The sequence below is a fragment of the Drosophila sechellia genome, chromosome 2L (assembly GCF_004382195.2).
Source record: "Drosophila sechellia strain sech25 chromosome 2L, ASM438219v1, whole genome shotgun sequence".
NCBI classification, from domain to species: Eukaryota; Metazoa; Arthropoda; class Insecta; order Diptera; family Drosophilidae; genus Drosophila; species Drosophila sechellia.
The window spans coordinates 21,288,528-21,310,738 of NC_045949.1; positions in this window are offsets into that span (position 1 = coordinate 21,288,528).

Here is a 22,211-nt window from a genome sequence, read left to right on the forward strand (position 1 = left end):
CAATACTAATAAAACCTTAGTTACCTTCTAAAATGTCTATATAACTCAATCTTTATTCCGTTCATTAATTATTTCAGCCATAATGCTTCACGTACACTTTTAAACAGTGCCATATATTCTGCTTCTGTTGATCAAGCTGCGACTGATTTCTGTTTTATTGTACCCCAACATACTAAACAGGATTCGAATATTTTATAAATAAAGCCAGTTGTACTTCTTCTGTCTACTTCACACCCAGCCAAATCCAACAATAATATTATCAAAATAATCATTTCTGACAAAAGTCAACTTCAAATCAATAGTACCCTTCAGGTACTTTTCCACTACTATTGGTGGTGTTTTATTTAATATATAATATAAGTGGGAATTGGTTCGAGTAAGAATCCTCGCAGTGGGAATAGGTATTAGATCTTCCGATACTTCTACATTGCAGCCCTGATTAAAATGCAACCCTAGACAAGAGCAAGCTATCGATAGAAAGGGAGCAAGTGTAGAGTGAAGTGGAGTCGAGTGAGGTTGTTTCCAAGAGCGGTTTATCCTAAATCTAAAAAATAAATTTCGTCATAAGTCTAAATAATTAAATGTGAAGTCTTGAAGAACATAAATGATTTGTTACACTTATAAGCTCTACTATTTGTTTAATAAAAACTATATAAACAAAGAACTACAAATTGGGGGCTCAACCGGGATGAACTTAAGTGTAAAGACAAAATTTGTGCATATGACTCAGTTCGTGAACCAGTGAACCAGTGAACGGTAAAATGGAACCATTGCACGATAGACGCTGGAACAAACGCGAGCAACAAAACACAGAATTCTCGAAGAAGTTTCGAGAGTCGGCAAACCAAAGTTGCCGGTTTATTAGACAGGTACATAAGTCGGCAGAGGCAAAATTGCTGCTTAAGTTGGTAGAAGCAGAGCTGGAGCTGTTGTGTGCTTCGGCAGAAGCAGCGTTTCTGTGTGAGTAGGCAGGATTTGGTGCGAACTTCTACAGAGGCAGAGCTTAATACGATCGTCGGCAGAGGCAGCTCTGTTGCGTGAAACTTCAGAGGCAAAGCTGGTGTGTGCGTCAATAGAGGCAGAGCTGGGGCGAGCATCCACAGAGGCAGTACTAGTGTAAGGTTACTTCAACTAACAGTAGTATTGTGTTGTATATGTCGGGTTATGAATATCATGGGCCTCACCGTCCGTCCGTCCGTCCATATCGGCGTCGCTTATATCTCTTTTCACTGTATAATTTTATGCAGCTGTGCGCAGTCAACGAGTCCACTTGCGTCTGCTTTGGCTTCTCAACGATTAATGCCCTCACTCCAGTTTCGTGCAGCCTGCTTTGTCTCTTCTCAATTTTTGGCATTCCCTTTTCATTATATCGTTTTCCCTTTCTAACCAAGCAGCGCAAGTGGCCACGTTCAGCAACAGCTCTATCGCTCTCGTTTTTGCAAAATCCCGTTCATAGATAATTCATCTATTTATCCTCACACATTGACAATAAATAGGAAAACGCGTAATAGCAAAGAGAACATGGAGAAGAAGTAAACAGCGACTACACGCATACTCATTATTTTCGCCACGACACGGCCATTCTGACATTTACACGTCCTCGTGTAAGCTTTTGATACCGAGATACCAAGATATCAAGATCACATACTTTCATCACAATTCAATAACATTTAATTTCATTAGTTTGACTTTCTTAGGTGTATTTCTTAAATCTTAATTCTGTGAAGAAACAAAACAGCTTTTATTTCATTGTTGCTGGGATAACTTATTCTGTTTTCATATTCAGTTCCATTGATCAGTAATAAATCAGCTTACAACTTATCTTAACATTATCATTTATCGATTTCTATAAATCGATCTTCCGCCAGTTCACACACACTTAATTATTAATTCAATCCAAACTCATCGTCTCTCCTGGACGGATAACTCGCAATTCATCGTCTCACCTGACGGATAACTCACAATTCATCGTCTCACCTGACGGATAACTCACAATTCATCGTCTCACCTAGACGGATAACTCACAATTCATCGTCTCACCTAGACGGATAACTCACAATTCATCGTCTCACCTAGACGGATAACTCACAATTCATCGTCTCACCTAGACGGATATCTCTCGTTCACAAAAGAACTCATTGGCGGGCTTTTCTTTTCATTCAACTGTTTCTATATTTCAGCTATTGCTCTACATTCTCGTTTAACTCATTCGGGATTTCTGCATCCGGCATTTTACGTATATCTTCATGGCAATACTTGAACGATCGGTTACTCGTCAACGACTTTAGTGTATACCTGTCACCCTCTAATACTTCAGTCACCAAAAACGGTCCTCTGAATTTCGGATCTAACTTAGTTTGGTGTCTTTCTTCATTCCTCAATAGCACATAGTCACCTACGTGGTGTTTGTCAACGGCTGCCCTACTGCTATCAAATCGGGATTTGTCGTAAGACGCTAAGGAATTCATATTTTCTGTCGCATGAGCTCTAACAGTTGCCAAATCTATTTCACATTCGGTCTCACATGGGGGAACTAATCCAAGGGGTCGAGCCTGTTTACCAATTAACATTTCTAACGGACTTGCCTCAGTGGCACGAGAAATTGTACAATTCAGTGCAAGTTGGACTTCGCCAAGTGCGTCCTGCCACGATCGTTGACTTGATTCTACCACTGACAACAAATTTTTCAGTGTTTCCATCACCCGTTCCACTTGCCCATTTGCGCGGCTCATTCCCGTAGCAATCAAGTGAAGTTCAACTTTCTGCGATACACAAAACTCTGAAAACTTAGAGCTAGTAAAACATCTGCCCTGGTCGGCGATGATGCGATTTGGTACTCCAAATAAGGATATGGAAGATTTCATAGCATTAACACAGCTTTCGGCATCTATCTTTAAGGTGTGATACAGATAAACAAACTTTGTATAGGCATCGATCTGAACAATGACATACTCCTTCAAATCGCTCTTGCCACTTAATTTCCCCGTTATATCTATGTGGATGGTGTGCCACGGTATACTTGTCTTCGGAATGGAATGAAGTTCCGCCTGAACCTTCCCGGAAGATGATTTCACTGATCTACAAGTTATGCAGTTTAAAACAAATTTTCGAACATACTTGTTCATTTTAGCGAACCAATAATACTGGTACACTTTATCAAGTGTCTTTTGCCACCCTAAATGCATTATCGACTCGTGTACCTGGTTAATTACTGACCATTTGAAAGCTCTGGGTACAACTGGTAAATAACTTGTTCTACCTCGTCTTTGGACCTTGCGATATAATACACCTTTTCGCAAATCATACGTTTTGGCCAAGTTTTCGGCCAATTCATCTGACTCCAATTTATTAACAATTTCTATTATCTCAAGGTCTAACCGTTGCTCAGCAAGAAGCCAAGTACTTGAAATTTCAGACAGATTTACTCGTTTTTCGGGAATCTTATTTATTGACAAAATGTGTTCGGGTGATAAAGGATTTCTTGATAGGAAATCCACATGAGCCATACGCTTACCCTCTCTATACTGAATTTCGAAATTAAACGATATTTTTGTGCGAGAAGCTTTTAATGAATTGCAGTCTGTATAGACAACGAACTCACGGCCAATTAGGTAATGGCGAAAATGTTTAACGGCTTTTACCACTGCCAAGGTTTCCAGCTCGTAGGAGTGATATCTAGATTCAACAGAGGTAGTTGTTTTGCTGAAGTATTCGATTACATGGGGCTTACTTTCTATACGGTGCAAAAGTATCGCTCCATATCCACAGGCACTTGCATCAGTGTGCAACTCAATAGGATATTGCGGGTCGAAGATTACCAGAACAGGCTCATTTGTGAGGATCGTCACAACTTTAAGTCTGATCTCTTCCAGCTCAGCGCTCCATGTAATCTTGCCGCTACCAGACGAAAGTGAATACAATGGTTTCATAAGTTGGGAGAATCCAGGCACGAATTTGCGAAAGTAAGAGGCCAAGCCAATGAATTGTCTAACGCCGGAGACAGTTTGAGGAGGAGGCAAGGAGCTTAATGAAGCTATCTTTCGCACATTCGGACGAATTTCTCCCGCTCGCACTTCATAGCCCAAATACTGAACCGTTGTTTTGAGAAAACTGCATTTAGCAAGGTTAAAGGTAAAACCAGCCTTTGTAAGAACATTCAAAACAGTTTTTAACCTTTCCAAAGCCAATTCCTTGGTTGGCGATACTACCATTATATCGTCCATGTAAACGATTACAAAAGAGTTAGCAAGGTCACCAAGTGCATTTATGACTGCGCGCTGGAAAACAGATGGCGCATTTTTGAGGCCAAAAGGCATTGTAAGAAATTCAAATTGGCCGTCTGGGGTCACAAATGCAGTATATTCCACGGATTCAGGGTGAATCGGGATTTGGTGGAAACCACTTGCCATATCCAGGCATGTGAAATAATTTGCTCCGCGAAGTCTAGCAATTTGATCGCTGATAAGCGGCAAGGGGTATTTATCCGAAATCGTGTTCGAGTTTAGCTCTCTAAAATCAACACATAGACGGTCGGTTCCGTTCTTCTTTTTGACGAGCAACATGGGGCTAGCAAAGGGAGAGCAACTTGGGCGAACAATATTACATCTTATCAATTCGCTCACCTGCATTCGCACTACTTCTCTCTCTTCGGGGCTAAGTCTGTAAGGTCGGCGCTGAACAGTTTTAGTTGGGTCAATCAAACGGATTTTCATTTCGCCTGTATTTACTCGAGTATGAGGTATCCCGTTGGTAAATGAAGTTGAGTGCTTTTCAAGTAGCTCAATTAATTGAGCTTTCTCATTGTCGACTAATTCGGTGTCAATATCGGACAAAGTAAACGATCGCTCAGTAACGGAACAATTATTAACAGTTTTTGATTTTACAACTTTAAAATTATCGGATGTCAAAATTACATAAAAGCCTTGTTTAAGTATTTCTCGCCCTATCAGAATATCATTCCTCATTTGCTCGTTCGGGACTACATGAAATAATATTTCCATAATATTTTCGTTTATAGTGACTTCACTCAGGATTTGCAATGTACTGCACACACTGCCACCACCAATGCCTTTTATCATTACAGTATTGTTTATACGTTTACCAGATAACTTACTGCTAATGTCGTCTTTAATAAGGGAGCACTCTGCACCGGAATCGAAACAAATTGGATAGATCTCACCTCGTTGATGCAAGCTTCCCTTTGGCTCAGTCACACAACATTGGTTAACAGTCTTCTGTTGAGTCACATCTTGTTTGGCTGCACTTCCGTTTTTCGGGCACTGGTTGGAGAAATGTCCCGGTTGGCCGCACCGATAGCACGTAACATTTGATTTTTCACGCTGCGGTTTCGCCTCTCTATCTTGTCGCATTTTACTTCGGCATTCAGCAATTCGATGTCCCGGCTTTGAACAGAAGTGGCATACAACTGGCGATGCCTTACGGTTCTTCTGATCAGGTCCAAGGTTGTCATCTCGAGCATGGCGCTTCTTGTCGAACGTAAACACTTTTAACTCCGCCTGTAGCTTACTTCTGGTACGCACATTGGATGTGAAGAGGACGCGCTGCAAACGACTGTCAATGTTTGCCATATGCGCAAGAACAGTTGTAACGGCAATTTCTTCTATTTCCATATTTTGCCACTTCGTAGTTAGCGTCGTCACCAGCCGACTCGCATACACCGCGTAACATTCGGCGGCAGTCGGGCGGCTGTTGAGTAAATTTAAAAACGTAGCGGCCGGCGTCTCTTCGGTTTCAAAGCGCTGCAGAAATAATTCCTGGAACTCTTGCCAAGTCATACCATGGTACGAAATTTGTGTTAGCCACTGAGATGCAGTTCCCTCCATGCAGTTACTTAGTGCCATGATCAATTTACTTCCTTTAAGGGGGTGCTCAGTTAGAATTATATCGGTTGTTGAACACCACTTTGCTGCCTCTACGCATGCAGCATCAGGGTTAAATTTGGGTAGCTTAACATCATAACTAGGTTGCTGCTCACGTGCCGGCGTCACTTGCATGATTTTTACAAGTTCAGCCAAATTCCGATTTTGCATTTCGACTATTGCATGCCACTGATCCTCAGAAAATGCAGGGTGTGGCACAGATCCCACTTCTGATGTCGGGTTATGAATATCAGGGGCCTCGCCGTCCGTCCGTCCGTCCATATCGGCGTCGCTTATATCTCTTTTCACTGTATAATTTTATGCAGCTGTGCGCAGTCAACGAGTCCACTTGCGTCTGCTTTGGCTTCTCAACGATTAATGCCCTCACTCCAGTTTCGTGCAGCCTGCTTTGTCTCTTCTCAATTTTTGGCATTCCCTTTTCATTATATCGTTTTCTAACCAAGCAGCGCAAGTTGCCACGTTCAGCAACAGCTCTATCGCTCTCGTTTTTGCAAAATCCCGTTCATAGATAATTCATCTATTTATCCTCACACATTGACAATAAATAGGAACACGCGTAATAGCAAAGAGAACATGGAGAAGAAGTAAACAGCGACTACACGCATACTCATTATTTTCGCCACGACATATACTTTTACTAATTTTGATTGTTTTCTAACCATTTCAAAATGCAACTTGACGAGATCTTGACACTTCGCGTAGCAGATTTGAGGTTAAAGTTATCGGAGTTGGCGCTACCAACAAGTGGAAGGATTGCTTACAGATTTTGGAATTCAGGAATCAGCAGCGAATCTAGTTTCTCTGGAACAGGAAATACTGATGTAGAACAATAAATCGATGAATTAGTAAGTTATTCAACTACTGTCCAGTGGACTGATTTGCAACTTTTTATCTATTCGAAACAAATGCTAAAGGGAGCGGCTAAACTGTTTGTGCGTAGTGAGGCGAGTATTCATAGTTGGACTGTTTTAAAGGCTAAGTTGAGAAAAGAGTTTTCAATCAACGTGTCATCAGCTGAGGTTCATTATTTGCATATTTGTATGCTCTAAAAGAAATCGCAAAGCCAGTTAATATTGATGAGTCAAGTTTAATTGACTATTACAAAAAGGGTATTCCAGATTCGAAAAGGAATAAGAAATAAACAAGAACTGAAACATCTGGCAAATCGAATCAATCAGCTGGGGAACGTCAGGAGCAAAGGAAAGATCAAGGCAAAGGTCAGTTTAAGTCTGAAACATCCAGGAAATGTTTCAAATGCGGCGATAGCTTCCACGTAATGAAAGACTGGAAGAAAACAGAATTTGTTTGCTTTAAATGTGGTCAGGCAGGACACCGAGCAGCACAATTTTTTTTTTTTTTTTTTTTTTACTTTGCTTTTTATTTATTGAATCTTCTTGTATAAGAACTAACAATAAGTTTAAAAATCTTAACTATAACAAGTATTTTTTGAACAGTTGTATTATTTTTCCAACTGTTCTATGATTAAGCGGCCCTAATAATTTATTTATTCGTCCTTTCGCCGGAGACGGGAACGGCTGCTGAGCTGGATTAGACCTCGCGCTAGGTGGTTGGGGTGCGTGTAAAGCTTGCTATGGTATTTTTCCTTAAGTTCCGTGATTGCGTTGGTAACTGATGGGATATTTAAGTTTCTTTGGATGTTTTCACTCCGAACGTACCACGGTGCCCCAGTGATGGTTCTCAGGATCTTTGATTGTGCTCGCTGTATGATGTCAATATTGCTGTTGCTGGCATTGCCCCATAATTGTGAGCCATAGGTCCAGATAGGTTTCAATATAGAATTGTAGAGCAAGACCTTGTGATATAGGCTGAGCGGAGAACCAGAGTTGATGAGCCAGTGTAAGTTGTTGGCTTTGAGTTTAATTTGGGTTTTTTTGGCTTCAATGTGCCTGCGCCATGTGAGTCTTCTGTCAAGGTGTACTCCTAGGTACGCTACCTCATCTGCTTTCGGGAGTGGTATGTGGTTCAACAAGAGCGGAGGACAGTCTTGTCTGTTTAGCGTAAACGTCACGTGCTTGCATTTTTGCTCGTTTACTTTTATTCGCCAGTCAGAGAGCCACTTCTCAATGTCGATGAGGTACAGTGCCAACTGTGCTGTAGCTTGGATAGGGGACCTTGAACGGCTAAAGATAGCTGTATCGTCGGCAAATGTGGATACTGTTAAGCGACTATTTGTAGGGATGTCGGCTGTATAGATGAGGTATAAGGTTGGCCCAAGAACGCTGCCTTGGGGGACTCCAGCCTCAATTGTATGATCAGTGGAAGTGGCAGTGTTGCATCGCACTGCAAACTTTCTGTCATAGAGGTAAGACTTTAGAAGTTTGTGTGTGCTTTCGGGTAGGGATGTTTTAATTTTAAACATTAGGCCGTCGAGCCAGACTCTGTCGAATGCGTGGGAAATAAGTCTAAAAATACTGCTGTGCAGTATTCGCGATATTCAAATGCAGTTCTTATTTCCGTTGTAATACGATTCACCTGTTCAATGGTTCCATGGCTTTCGCGAAATCCAAATTGGTGGGCTGGGACTATATTGTGGTATATCAGATGTTGATTAAGTCGGATCAGCAGGCATTTTTCGAATAGTTTCGAAATACATGAGAGTAGACTTATTGGTCTGTAAGATGAAGCGACTGTGTGGTTCTTACCAGGCTTTGGAATCATTATGATAGAATCTCTTCCATCGTTTTGGAAAGTAACCAAGTTTGGTGATGGCATTAAAGAGCTTGGTTATGTATCGAACTGCAGAATGTGGCAGCTGGATGATCATTTCCGGTGTTATAAGGTCGCAGCCGGGGGATTTTTTTGGGCTGAGATTGTCTTTGATTATTTTAGTTACTTCTTTAGGACGAAACGCAATTGGGGTGTGTTTACGGGATAGGACGGTAGCGCGAATGTGCTAGTAGCCTGGTTTGGCGTGAACACATTTTGTAGGTGAGCAGCAAATGTGGTGGCTCTGTCTTCATCACTACGGGCCCAGCCACCTGAGGAATTCCTTATCGGCAAAACGGTTACAGTCGGTGGGTGAAGAGTTGAGTGGGCTCGCCACAGTGACTTTTGTTTTGTGCCTGTTGATGTGAGTTGCTCTATGTATCGGCGCTGATCGTCGTCCTCTTCTTGTTTCAGAGCGTTGGCCAGTTTCCGTGTGGCTACTTTTAGCTTTTGTTTTGCAGTTGGGGATCTGGAAGATTGCCATTCTCTGCGTAAGCGTCGTTTTACGTGGACGAGTTGCTCGATTTGTACGTTGGTCTTTTTTGAATTAATTGTATTATTTGTTATTTTGGGTGTTGCAGTAAGAGCTGCTGCAGTAAGGATGGATTGCAATGCACACGTGCAGCTCTCTATACCAGATTTAGTATTGAGTTTTGGGCTTAGCTCAATATGTGAACTTATATATTTTTTATACCTGAGCCAGTTTGTTTTGTGAGAAGTCAATCTGAATGGTGGTTTCACGTTTTCTTCGTACCGGCGGTGGTGAATTAGTACAGGCGAGTGATCAGATGACAGATCCGGCAGACATTCAGCTTTAACCAAACTGCGGGAAATATTTTTCGTAACTGCGAAGTCGATCAGGTCAGGCAGCTTATTGAGGTCTGATGGCCAGTATGTAGGACTCCCGGGGGAAACATGGTCAAGTTTATTAGTGGCTTTTATTATAGTCTTATAAAGCTGCTTTTCTTTTGGGTTCACAAGTAGCGATCCCCAGTGAGTATGTTTAGCGTTGTAGTCGCCTGCTGCAATGAAGTGTGGCCCTAGTGCTTGGAAGAAATCCAGGAATTGAGCTTCTAATACTGTGAAACGCGGGGGGCAGTATACGGCCGCTAGTGTAAGGAGAGTGTTGTCATCCAGCTGAATGTTGATAGATGTGGCCTGAAGATTATTTTCCGGAAATTCTTTGTAAAAGTGGTGCTTCATACGGTTCCTTATGAGTATGGCGGTGCCACCGTGTGCTTTTCCGTCGGGATGATTTGTACCGTAGAAATGGTAGTCTCTTATTTGAAAATTGTATTTGCTTGTGAGATGAGTTTCCGAAAGAAGCATTACGTCAATATGCTTCTCATGTAGGAATTGAGCTAGCTCAAGTTTGCGCTGTGAAACGCCATTGGCGTTCCACGTAGCTATGCGTAAGGTAGCCATTATTTATTTGATTGTTGGGCTACAAGCATTTGTATCAAAAGGTTTTGATTACGCATCATGTCTTGAATGGTGGTCTTCATAAATGTCATAAATTCCATCATGCTCTGTTGTAAGGCTTGCATCATAGCTTCAGTTTTTGTTTCCTGCTGCGCAGCTGGGTTATAGTTTTGTTGTGTGTCTAATTTTGTGTGCACTTCATGTGGAGTTCGGGAATTTTGGGTTGGAGGCGTCATACCTGATTTTAAAACGTTTGCAAATGTTGTCTTGTTAGCGTTGGATGTAGGCCAGGGAGCGAAACTTGCTGCTTTCGAGAAAATTACTTCAGGATTTGTCTCTGATGGCATCAGCGTAGCTGTTCCTTGGTGTGCCCGCGCCGTGTTCATTCTTTTGTGAAGACGGATTTTCAGCTCTTTGTAGATTGGTCAGCCTCTGTAGTTTGCTGTGTGATTGTCCCCACAGTTATTGCATTTTTTCTCGCATGCATTTTTTTTGTTAGTTTGACACTGTTTGGAGTCGTGGAGATCTCGACAGACTACGCACACCGGGCGAAGTGTACAATACGACCTCGTGTGGCCATACTCTTGGCAGTTTGTACATTGTACAGGAGCGTTACGTTTGTGGGGCTCTTCTACCGTGATCCTACGGTGCAGAAGGAGCTGGAGTTTGTAAATTGGGTGAACCTCGTTTTTTCTAGGAGGTTTGTTTTCTGGTTCAAGCTCAATCTTGAAGAGTGGTTGGGGCTGCCTGTTTCTATTTTTGATATTGAACACGCTTTTGGCGTAAAATCCCTTTTCCTTTAGCGCCTCAGTTATCTCTTCGGGCGTAACATCAGACTCAATGCCCTTCAGGACTACTTGCAGGCCCTTGCTGCTTTTAAGCTGGTAAGTGTAGAAGCCTATTTTTTGTGCGGTAAAATAGTTAGTGACTTTTCTGTAGTTGTCCTCCGTTTTCGTCTGAAGTTTGATTTCATTGATGGTACCTCTTACGAGGGGAATTATATGAAAGCTATCTTTTCATATAAGGCCAATCAAAGTATTTACAAAACCGCTTGTGCTCTTCTCGCGGATGTATATTGGCGGAGGTTTTGTTTTCTTCGGTTCGATATCAACGGATCCCAGCGGCACGTCCTCAGCGGTATCTACCAGCAAGGCAAATCTGTTGGTATTTGCAGGGGCTACATTTTTGATTAAGGTAGAGTTGTCGCGTGTATTTTTCGGTTTGTTTTCCAAATCTGAATTTTCCGGGCTGAGCTTTCGCTTTATTGTAATGTAGCGGTCCATTCCAGTCTGCCAGGTCGACCCAGCTTTTTTGTTTACGTTTTCGTTTTGTTTTGCTGGTAGGTCAGCAGTACCGTTTATTGTTTGCGGTTTTGCTTTAGCTGACTCAGTCAGAGCGTGAGCGGGTGCAGCCGATGGGTCTATCTCCAGCTGTTGTTGTTGGAGGTAGCGGGGCTTCTGTCGGAGCTAAGAGAGCGGGAGAGCAGGAGCGCGCTCTTTCTTGATTTGTTGGTAGAAGAAGATTTCTTGGGCTATGGGTTATTGACCGCTCTATGTCTGCGTTTGGGGTTATCGGTGAGACGTAGGAGAAGTACGCGTTGTTGCGTTGAATTGAGAGCCGGCGTTCGTCTTGCTCGCGCTGTCGCTGAGCGCGAGTGTCGTTCTGACTCATAGTTTTATAATTTAAGATAACAAATCACTATATATTTAAGCGATCTTGCATCGCATAGAGCGTCTCTTTCGCTTTCGGATTTTTTTTTTTTTTTTATTTACATTACTTTATTTGGCGTTCACTTCACTCAAAACAACCGATTTTGTGCGGCGCTCGATAAAAAACGTCTTCACACTTCGGCGGTCACAACAACATAGCAGCACAATGTACAGCAAAAAAAAAAAGATGTCAAGAAAGTTATTCTCAACTCTGTTTGTTACATATTTGTTTACTTAAAGTGCTGATCTGGCCGAAAAGTGGAATTAGAGCGGATGCAGTTCTGTGGTGTCGAGGAGGTGAACCCCGATTTTTGTAGTGACTCAGCATTTCAAGTGCCGTTCGTTACCAAATACTTGTAGATGTCATCTAAATCTCCGATTGTCAAGAGCGGTCTCGGCGGAGACCGCCGAGGGTAATTGCTAAGGCGACACTTAAGTCTCTGGCTGACGAGGGGTTTCGGCGGAGGGCCGCCGATGGCGTATGCTGAGGCGGTAACTCCTCCCTTCTCAGACTGAACTACCGACCAAAGCTGGGCCATGATTGCTGCAAACGTAGCAACTGGAGCGGTGGTTGGTGTGAAGGTGGCAAGCGGTGTGTCCGCCGGTGAGAAAATGGTTGTCCTCCTGGAGAAACACGCCACAGCAGATACCATTATCAGTAAGACGCCAAGCATCGTGTATGTAGTTGTCGCGTGGACCGTGGTTCCCCATCGTATTTTGTTGATCTGTATTTTGGTTTCGAGATCCTCCATCCTTAACTCGTGTATTCCCAACTCTTGGGTTGTCCTGTTCTTTTTGATCGTCTCTATCCGCAGAATATCCATCTTCAATCCAGCTGCGCCAAGCTTCTCTACTTTGTTCACCATTGCCGTGCAATGGCTAAATTTTATTAACGCCGATCCATTTAACGTGTCTCCGGTCCGCATCGGTTTGTAGTTTCACGTTTTCTCCATTAAATATCGCGATGTACCCAGCCTCTGGTTCAAATATCGCGGTGATGAATCCTGCATCCTTCGTCTCGCATTCCGCCTCCATTCCACCTATCAGCCTTCTTATACATTCTTATCGTTCTTACTTATATATGTATTCCTTATAAACTGACATTTTTCCTTATAATAATACATCTTGTCTTCATGAATCGCCAAATAATTTGGTGTTATTACAAATTCTGTGTTATTCATTGGGAGAGCGATTATTTTTCGCATTGAAAATATTTCTTTCTTAAGAATAGGTAATCTAATTGAATTAATTGTGGATGTCATCTAAATCTCCGATTGTCATGAGGGGTCTCGGCGGGGACCGCAGAGGGTAATTGCTGAGGCGACACTTAAGTCTCTGGCTGACGAGGGGGTTTCGGCGGGGGGCCGCCAAGGGCGTATGCTGAGGCGGTAACTATGCGACTATCGCAAATTAAATAAGAAAATTATACGAGATAATTTTCCGATGGCACACATGGACAATGTCTTAGGCAAACTTCAGAATGCGAAGAAAATATAGAACATTGGATTTGAAAAATGGGTTTTTCCATGTGCCCGTAAAAGCACGTTCAAGAAAATACACTTCGTTCGTGACTAATAGTGGGCAGTACGAATTTTTGTTTGTACCGTTTGACATTTCGATTTCGCCTGCTTTAACTAGGTTTATAATGTCTGTTTAACGAGAGTTGCTCGATAGTGGCATTGTAATACTTTACATGGATGATGTTATTGTGTCTAGTAACGATGTTGATGAGGGGATAAGAAAATTGAACCAAGTGTTAGAAGTATCTTCTCAAAATGGGCTACAAATTAATTAGGGCAAGTGCCAGATATTACATCGGAGAGTCAATTTTTTGGGGTATATCGTTCAACCATAACTCCAAGCAAAGAAAAGATACAAGCCGTTACAGAATTTACGGTACCCAAAGCTAATAAGGGTATACAACGTTTCTTAGGGTTAACATCATACTTTAGAAAATTCGTAAATGGATATGCAACTATTGCTAAGCCATTATTACATCTTTTAAGGCAGGATGCTCAGTTCGGATTCACAGAAGTTCAGCAGAAGGCGTTTGAAGAATTAAAAATAGCTTTAGTTAGTGAGCCAGTATTAAAGCTGTATAACCCGAAGTTATGAACAGAGATTCACACAGATGCTGCGAGGTACGGTAAAAGATCCAGAGGATAATATGTTTCACCCAGTAAAATTGATGAGCCGGAAAACTAAGCCATGTAAGGAGAACTACAGTTCGTATGAGGTAGAGGTTTTAGCAATAATATCAGCTCTAATGAAATGGCGTGTGTATGTTTTTGGTATATCTTTTACCATAGTAACTAATTGTAATGCCTTCATGACATAGGAGACAATGAAGGTCCTATAAAAACAATTACAATTGCATAGTATATAAAACTATGGCCTGATCCATTCGAGGCGAATGTCCTGTCAGTAGGGCCGATTGTGGGAATTGGTTCGAGTAAGAATACTCGCAGTGGAAATAGGTATTAGATCTTTCGATACTTCGACTTTGCAGCCCTGATTAAAATGCAACCCTAGACAAGAGCAAGCTATCGATAGAAAGGGAGCAAGTGTAGAGTGAAGTGGAGTGGAGTGAGGTTGCTTCCAAGAGCGGTTTATCCTAAATCTAAAAAATAAATTTCGTCATAAGTCTAAATAATTAAATGTGAAGTCTTGAAGAACACTAATGATTTGTTACACTTATAAGCTCTACTATTTGTTTAATAAAAACTATATAAACAAAGAACTACATATATATATAATTATATATAGTAACATATCTACACCCACAACTCCCCAATCACAACCACACACACTATTGTATACAATCACACACACACATTAATGTCTAAGTACGAAATGTAGTCAAAGAACGAGAGCCCTTCGATTATGCTTAGCTTTCATTTACGCACAGCAAAGTGCAAAAGTCCGAAGTCCAAAGTCTAGACTCTGGGGCGAGCCAATGTCCACGTCCCCTAAACATTCGAGCACTTGGCGAGCCAACTGAAATAACAAAAACTTTCGCCCACGCAATCGCGGGAGAATAAACGTTGATAACTTTATTCTCTTAAACTTCGCTCTTAAGCTATCCCAATCCGCCTATATAAACCCAAACATGTCCCCATACATTAGTTCAGTTCTGAGTACTTTATCAATCGCGATAACACTGCTAAGCCCACTTCAACCTCGAAGTCCATTATTCAACCTAGTGATAATCCAAAGGCTCTAGTTCTTCCTTTATTGGAAATAATAAAACGTTTAATAATAAATAAAAAAAACTCCTGTGTTCTTTTTTTATTAAACACTCGGTCTGAATTCGTAAATGGCGCAGTCGGTAGGATAAATAGAAAAAGTTGTGCGAGTTGTTTACAAATATCAATCTAGTGACAAAAGATCCTTGTACGACCAAGCGTATCTTTTAAGATTGAACCACGCGAATCGGCGCTAAAGTGAACATAAAATCGTAATACAATTAACTCTTATTTATCCGCAAAAGAACTACGTATAATCGGTGGTTGACACATAATAGTCAAGCCTACTGCATACGGTTAAAGAAAGTGTAAAAACAAAAAAAAAAATATAATAATAAAATCAACAACCATGGCAACCGAGCAAGTAAGACTGTTATCGGAATCCCATCTTAATCAAGCCTTAAGCCAAATTAGGCATTTACCAACATTCAACGGTAATACCCAAGAACTCAGTGCCTTTATCCGAAGGATTGAGTTCATACTTCAGCTCTATCCATCAACGGACACCAGGCAAAGGCATGTATTCTTCAGCGCAATTGAGATGCAACTGGCAGGAGATGTTCAACGAGTATCCCAGTTATCCGGAGCAACAACCTGGCCAACCCTAATGAATGCGCTCATCAGCGACTATAAAATCAAAACACCATGTGAAGAACTACTCCGTCGTCTTTACAACACACCCTTCAACGGAAGTATCCGTAAGTTCGTCGAAGAATTAGAAATAAAATCATTCACGATATCGAATAAACTTATGCTAGAAAATGATATCAATAATACTGTATTATACACAAATGCATTAAATAATACAATCAAAGATGTAATCATGAGAAAATTGTCCGATAGGTTATTTATGACTCTTGCTAGATTTGACATAACGACAGTATCTAAACTCAAACAAATAGCGCAACAAGAAGGCGTATACCAAATAACTTTCAATGACAGAACAAGACCCCAAAATTATTCCGATCCTAACAAAATCCAACCCCAAACCTCTAAGAATAAGGGAAACTATAAAAATTTCGTGAACAATGCTATGCATAACACAATTAAGTCAAATCCTAGCACTACTCCGAAACCCTGCAAACCAAATCCAAGGTTAGCAAGAGAACTCACATAACAATTAAATACAGGTAGAGTCCAGAATCCATTAAATTTTCAACAAAGAAATAATGTGCCCAAAACCCTCCCGTCAAACGACAGAGAGAAAGTGATAGTGCCCAATACAGAATGGATACAGGATGCGAAAATTTTCTTCAACCAGCCTCGGAATCAGAAAGCTATTCAGAGGAGGAGGAAACCCATTCTTAAAAATTACAATGAAAGGTTACTAATGAGTGCCCCAGGTCATCAAATTCAGAGGAAACCCCTCTACATATACAGAAAAAGGAGAAAAACCCCAGAAAATTAAGCGGAAACCCCACTTAAAACCAGATGAGTCAAAGATCTCCAATGAGTGCCCCAGGTCTAACCCAGAAGAGTCCAAGACTACCCATGAGTGTCCCAAGTGTCTAAATCTGAGGAAAATTCTCTTATTACCTCATACATAGAAGATTACGAGTTAAGAGAATCTAACATATTCAGATTAGAACATCTAAATACAGAAGAAAGGGAGCAACTTTCCCACGTTTTTCTTGAATACCGTGATATTCAGTACAAAGAAGGTGCAACTTTGACCTTCACAAGTACGATTAAACATTCTATTCATACAAAACACGAAGACCCTATCTATAAAAAAACATATAAATACCCCCAAGCGTTTGATCAAGAAGTCAACAGGCAAATCAACGAAATGATAGAACAAAAAATAATTAGGAAATCTAAATCCCCCTATTGTTCTCCAATTTAAATTGTGCCAAAGAAAAGTGATGCTTCTGGTAAACCAAAATATCGATTAGTCATAGACTATCGTAGTCTCAATGAAATAACCATTGACGACAAATTCGATATTCCAGTAATGGACGAAATATTAGACAAGCTTGGACGCTGTCAATACTTCACAACCATTGATTTAGCTAAAGGTTTCCATCAAATTCAAATGGACCAGCAATCAATATCCAAAACAGCATTTTCAACAAAACATGGACATTACGAATATACTCGTATGCCTTTTGGTCTGAAAAATTCACCAGCAACATTTCAACGCTGCATGAACCTCTTCTAGAAGACTTGATTTATGTTTAGTTTATTTTGATGATATTATCATTTATTCTACTTCATTGGAAGAACACACAATGTCACTAAAAAAGGTATTTGATAAGCTACGATCAGCTAATCTAAAATTATAACTTTATAAATGTGAATTTTTTTTTCGATTTCTGTGGCTTTCCAGTCTGTCGTGGTACCGGCTAGAGTGCATGTTTATTTCCAATGGCTAGCTTAAGGTCTTTGTGCAGGGTTGAGTTCCTTACGTACCATTCGAAGCCGGTAATCGTCCTGGCCATTTTGTTTTGGGTAGGCTTAATGCGGCGAATTTGGCTGTCGCAAGCCAAGCCCCAAATCTGACAACCATACTTCCATATTGGCGCTATAATTTGCTTTTAAATGATCACCCTGTTGGAGAGTGACAATTTACTTCGCGAATTAATTAGCCAGAAATGCTTTGTCGCTGCTTCTCGTATGCGCACTCTCATCGCACTCACTTGCTTCGAGAAGTTGAGTCTCCGATCCAAGATTACACCAAGATATTTGGCTGTATTGGACTGTGGGACAGGGGTGCCATCGATGAGCACAGCCGGTGGTGTTTTTCTTTTCAGCGTGTAGCACACATTCGCAGTTTTGCCCATTCAGCAAATGTTGATGCGAAGTCCTGGATGCCGTCAGCAGCATACTGTTCGCAGCAAATGTGGCCAACATTGACGTCCCGCGAAGGCTAACGTCTGGCCGAGGCATGTCGTAGCTGTACAGGCAGTAAATCAGCGGGCCAAGTACACTTCCCTGTGGTACTCCGGCTGTCACATTATGCTCATCATTTGACAGGGCCGAGTGGAATCGTACCACAAATGTTCTCTTTTCGAGATACGACCTCAGGAGGCCGAAGTATGGTGCAGGCAGCGTATTCTTAATTTTAAACAGGATACCGGAGTGCCACACCCGATCGAACGCCTCACGTACATCCAGGAAGAGTGCGTTGCAGTACTCCTTGTTTTCGAAAGCCGATAGGATTTGCTCGACCACTCGGTGTAGTTGTTCTACCGTACAGTGTCCAACACGAAAACCAAACTGATGCTCGGGCAGGATACCCTTCGCTTCCACAATCCTGACCATCCGAGCAGCAATCAGTCTCTCAAACACCTTCGAGATCGAAGGAAGGAGTCTGGTTGGCCGGTAGGACCCAGGGTTCTTTTCAGGCTTTCCAGGTTTGTGAATCATAGAAATAATACCGAGCTTTCACTGTGGACGGAAGTATTGCAGCCTCACCATTGCGTTGAATAACAACGCAATGTAGAGGATCGCACATCTCGGTAGTGCCTTTAGGGTGGATTTGCAGATAGTATCATGCCCTCGAGCTTTTTTTGGGGTTTTGTTTGGCGATGACGTCAGCAATCTCGCTCGGGGTGATCGGTTGTATCGGCAAGTCCATTTGGAGCGCTTGGGACAGCTGGTCGTGAGTCGCGTCAACATCCTGGGGACTGGCGAGGTTCAGAGGCTGGAATGGCTCCTCGAGGTGAACAGCAAACACTTCAGCTTGCTCTATATCAGTCCGGCACCATGCACCACTTTTATCAGCCAATGGCGCTTTCCCTGCACAGCGCCTTTTGATAGCGAGCGTAGAATTCTATAGCTAGTGCGTCGCATCACATTCTTTACCAGTGTTTGCAAGCCTGTCATCGAACCACGCTTATTACCGATAAGTCGCTCCATATTGGGATAAGCAGTAGCTGTTGCATCTAGTGTGATTATAAGTGGTAGGTGGTCTGAGCTGAACTCAGCAACGGACCGTATCTCAGCATGCATGTCCAGTATGCCCCTGCTGACAGCAAAATCGATATAGCCTGGGGAGCCTCTACTGCCGTACGGGAATCTTGTACGACCTCCGGTTGCTAGGGAGCTCATATTTGACCTTACGTCCACATTCGCTAGCGCTCGCCCTCTTCGATTGCATCTCCCCGCTCCCCATAGCTAGTGGAATGCATTCCAGTCGCCCGCGACGAGGAGTTTGGAACATTGTTGATCCAGAATGCATTTAAATTCATCCGTATTCCATATGAACCTCGGAGGGCAGTATATTGCGCCAAAATTGATAGGGCCATGGCCCGCGAGTTGCACCTTGTCAGTGGCTATTGGTGTAAGAGGGAAGTGGCCTAGACTGGATTTGACCAGAATCGCAGCACCACCTTTGGCGTTACCGTCGCTTGGGTCGTTGGCAGTGTAGGACTCAAATCCAAATGCCTGTGCCTCCTTACAATGAGTCTCGCTGAGCAGAAGGACATCGATCTCGTAACGCCGCACAAAGCATTCCACTTCGGGCAGTTTCGTGGACACGCCATCGGCGTTCCACACTAAGATGCGCAGCGGCATCATTATGGCGCTTGACGCGCTTGGAGAGCAGTGAGCAGATTGATTATCTGCCCCTGCTGCTGTGACTGTTGTTGCTGTTGCTTCATCATCATCATCATTAACTCCATCTGCTTCTCTTGAATCGAGCGCAACGAATTAATATTTTCATTTAGCGTCTGCAGGATGGCTTCAATGCTGTTGTTAGCATCCGTCGAGCGCTGAAGTGCACCCCTAGACGACCTTAACCGGCTGCGGCTCCTTTGACGACTGAGGCTTCTATCATTGGGGTGTTACTGTTGATTCTTTTGTCGGTGCGTCAGGCTCAGTGGTTGCTTGTGGTGAACGGACCCTTTAGCCACATCTGCATAAGATATACCGCCTTGAGAAGAGGTGATCTTCTTACCTCCAGATAAGCCCCGTGTAGTTGGTCGCTCGCTGACCTCGGTTCTTCCAGCCACTCCACTTCTGGGCCTGGATCGCTGCATGAACGCTTGTAGCTTGCTGCAACCTTTGTAGTTTGCAGGATGCTGTCCACCACAGTTATAGCAAGTGCACAGCTCGATGTGTGGCCTAGTACAGTCCTTGGCTACGTGTTCACCGGCACATTTCACACAAATGTGGGCCTTACGGCAGTATTTGGCTGTGTGGCCAAACTGCTGACAACGATGCCATTAAACAATAGCGTTACGCTTGCGGAGAGGCTCAATAAGTACTCTCATATGGCATAGTGCCTTTACAGGCAGGATCTCCTTATTGTTTGCCGCAGGAGCAATGTTCAGGAAGAACATGTTGACTGGCGACGCTTTTGAGACACATGGTTTGTTTCACCTTAACGGTGTATGTCGAGCACCTTGTGCCCGATCTTTTCCAGCTCATCCTTGATCTGGTAATGTAGCGTACTGTGTTGGAGGCCATTCACGCATACCCTGTAAGGCCTGTCTTCTTTTAGCTGATAACAGTGGAACTCATACTCTTTGTTCTCGAGCCATTTCACTATGATGCGGAATGTGTTAGCGTCAGCCGCGTAAAGCCTCAGAACACCGCCCATTAACGCCATAGCCTCAACCTTTTCTATGTCCACTTGGTGACTGGTGCTGGGCTGGTCATACAGATCGCCAATATCATTGCCTACTTGTTTGTCGACTGAGAGATGCGCAAGTAAGCCAAAACGGTTTGAGTTGCCGCCATATCTAGGTTCTGTAGACGAAGGGTTTTCCCCTTGTTTGCCTAAATTGATTTAGGTTTTTTCCTGTCAGTCTCCGGAGAAGCATGAGACTTTCGCTTTATTTAATGGAAGCGCTGCGGGGCAGCACATTGAGGGCTCGAGAGAAGTGCAGTAACCAATGTTTCATCAGCCGCAGGAGTTTCACTTAAATAATTCCTACTGTAAGTATGCAAGAAATCACCAGGGTTCTAGCCAAGACTTGAACCCTGTGATAGAAGAGCTTTGAGATCACAAACAGCTGTATGTGCGATCGCGTGGCAACTGGGCAGCGGAGCCCTACTTCGAGTAAATTAACTCTTTCTTTTTTGAATGAAAATGTTTAAGTATCACTATTATTTCACTGATAGTGACTTGGGGGGTCACTATTTACTACTTATGTGTCAGTATTCTGGACTTGTCCATTTTTTTTCCACTTTTCAGTTGCGTGTTATTAGACACGAACCATTCTCTAGACTCTAGACTTGTGAATTTCTGAAGAAAGAAACTGAATTTCTCGGTCACATTATCAGGACAGAAGGTGTAAAACCAAACCCTATCAAAATAAATGCAATTATTAATTAATAAAATCATTCCTTGGACTCTGCGGATTCTACCGTAAGTTCATTCCCAATTTTGCAAAAATAGCAAAACCTATGACGTCCAAATTAAAGAAAGGAGCAGTAATTGACACAAAAGATAATGATTACATGTCCGCCTTCGAGAAACTAAAAGTACTCATCACGTCCGATCCAATCCTAATATACCCCAACTACAAAAAGAAATTTTCACTGACAACAGACGCTAGTAATATAGCCATAGGTGCTGTATTATCCCAAGAACATAAACCCATCTGCTATGCAAGCAGAACTCTAAACGAACACGAACTTAACTATTCGGCTATAGAAAAAGAACTATTAGCTATAGTATGGGCAACAAAATGTTTCAGGTTTTACCTATTCGGTAGAAAGTTCGACATATTAAGCGAATAGGCCACTTGTATGGCTAAGTAACATAAAAGACCCCAATATGAAATTACAGAGATGGAAGATAAAACTTAACGAATACGATTATAATATTCAATATCTACCCGGTAAAGAAAATCATGTAGCTGACGCTCTATCTAGAGTTCAAATTAAGGAAAACTTCCTAGGAGAAGATGACCCAGCTTCCCTGCTCACAACAGCTACTGTGCATAATGCACAAGAAGACAACCAAAATCACATTTCAATAACAGAAAGACCTCTTAATTTTTAATAAAACAGACAATTCGAATTCATAAAAGACAATTTTGACGACGTCCAAATAATAAAATATTTCCATAAAACCAGAATTAAAATCAGTTATAAAGAAATGACTGATACCCTTGCTAAAGATATCATTAAAGATATGTATTCAAATATTCATAAGTCCCGACAGTTTCACTAAAACTATGAAAACCAGCAGAAAACTGATAGACATTCAAACATACGCCCAATTCAAGGAAATCTTTCTCAAAACACATAAAGAA